Source organism: Myotis yumanensis, unplaced genomic scaffold (genome assembly GCF_028538775.1).
Source record: "Myotis yumanensis isolate MYYU_CA2020_CCGP unplaced genomic scaffold, mMyoYum1.0.hap1 SCAF_5, whole genome shotgun sequence".
Lineage (NCBI taxonomy): Eukaryota > Metazoa > Chordata > Mammalia > Chiroptera > Vespertilionidae > Myotis > Myotis yumanensis.
The window spans coordinates 35,216,825-35,218,534 of NW_027223756.1; positions in this window are offsets into that span (position 1 = coordinate 35,216,825).

Consider the following 1,710-nt stretch of genomic DNA (forward strand, 5'->3'; position numbering starts at 1 on the left):
CGACCCTTAGATTCTGTGTCGAGTCCTCAGAGGTTAGGCTCTAGCCCTGCTTGGAAAGTGTAGGGTCTCCAGGTGGGAAGTGCTCAGCCTCCCAGGGCCTCCTACAGCCCTGGTGCAACCAGCCTTACACCTCCCTCCTCCTTGTCCACACCTCCTGGTGCGTCCTGCCCAGCTCCTCTCTGCCTCCAACTGGGAGCAGCAGATGGGAGAAGAGGAGGCCAGGACAGGCTGAGCTGAGTCAGGAGCAGGCAGGTGGGAGGGGGCCTGGGCAGACAGGACCTCTCTCACAGTGGCTGGCACATCCTGACTGTGGTCTGGCCCCACACCCTGTCTATGCCTGAGGATGGGTCCCTTGGGTAACCCAGAGGAGTAGGCAGAGTAGTGGTCCATGGTGGGATAAATATGTCCACATCCAATCTGGTGAACAAAATACGCTGATGAACAAAATAGAAACAGAGACATGGATACATGGGACAGACTGACAGCTGTCAGAGGGGCGGGGGGAGGCAGGAGGAGGGGACTGGATGAACGAAGGTGAAGTGATTAGCCAAAGAACATATATGCATAACCCATAGACACAGATGACAGTGTGATGATGGCCAGAGGGAAGGGGGGAGGGGCAGGGGCTGGGTGGAGGGAGGCAAAGGGGGAGGGGTAATGGGGGCAAAGGGTGGGATGGGGACATCTGTAATGGTGTCAACAATATAAAAAAAAGAAGAAGAAATGTCCACATCCTAACGCATAGAATCTGTGAACATGTTATGTTAGGTGGCAACCGGGAATTAAAATTGCAGATGGAATCAATCAGGTAATCTTAAAACAAAGATTATCCTGGATTATCTGGCTGGTCCAGAAGAATCAGAACCAGAGAGATGGAATTGTGTGAAAGACTCGACTAGCCTTGACTTGCTGGCTTTGAAGATGGAGGAAGGCGCCACAAGCCAAGGCATGCAGGCAACCTCTACAGCTGGAAAGGGCAATGAAGCAGATTCTCTACTCGAGCCTCCAAAAGGAATGCAGCCCTACTGACACCGTGACGTTAGTCCGTTAAGACCCATTTTGGGTTTCTGACCTACAGAACTGTAAGATAATAAATCTGTGTTTTAAGCCGCTTAGTTGATGGTACAGCAGCAATACTGAGAAGCCACCCAGGGGCTGCAGCTGCCCCATATCCCTTGGTTAGAGCGGGTCTCACAGAGCCCCACCATCCCTCGGCGAGAGGCTGTTTTGTCCTGGGAGGCACTGAGATCCTGGAGCCCAGGGCAGGTCAAGAACAGTGCTCTGCTGGACGTGTCTGTAGGAAACGGCTGCCTCCCAGAGCCCACTCCCCAAACCTGCGAGGGTGCTGGCTCTGAGTCATGCCGGAGGAGCTGCCCTGAGGTCAGGCCACTCAGCACAGCCAGCCAGGGCCTGCAGCGCTTGGCTAAAAACTCCCAGGGCAGGGCTCTTTGTCCTTTCCACACCTCCGTCACACAGCACTGTCAGTCCCTGGCCACACTAAGGGGATCCAGCTGCCCTCAGGAAATACGAGGACTAGAGGGGGAAAAAGGTGAGAGGACAAATCACTAAATTGGAGGTCAGTCAAATCTGCCTGCTCTGTCACCTATTAGCTGTGTAGCTCCGAAGAAGCCACTAGACTTCTTGTAGCCTTAGTTTCTCCATCTGTACAACGAGCATAACAGCTTTTGTCTTACCTGCCTCACCGGGTGT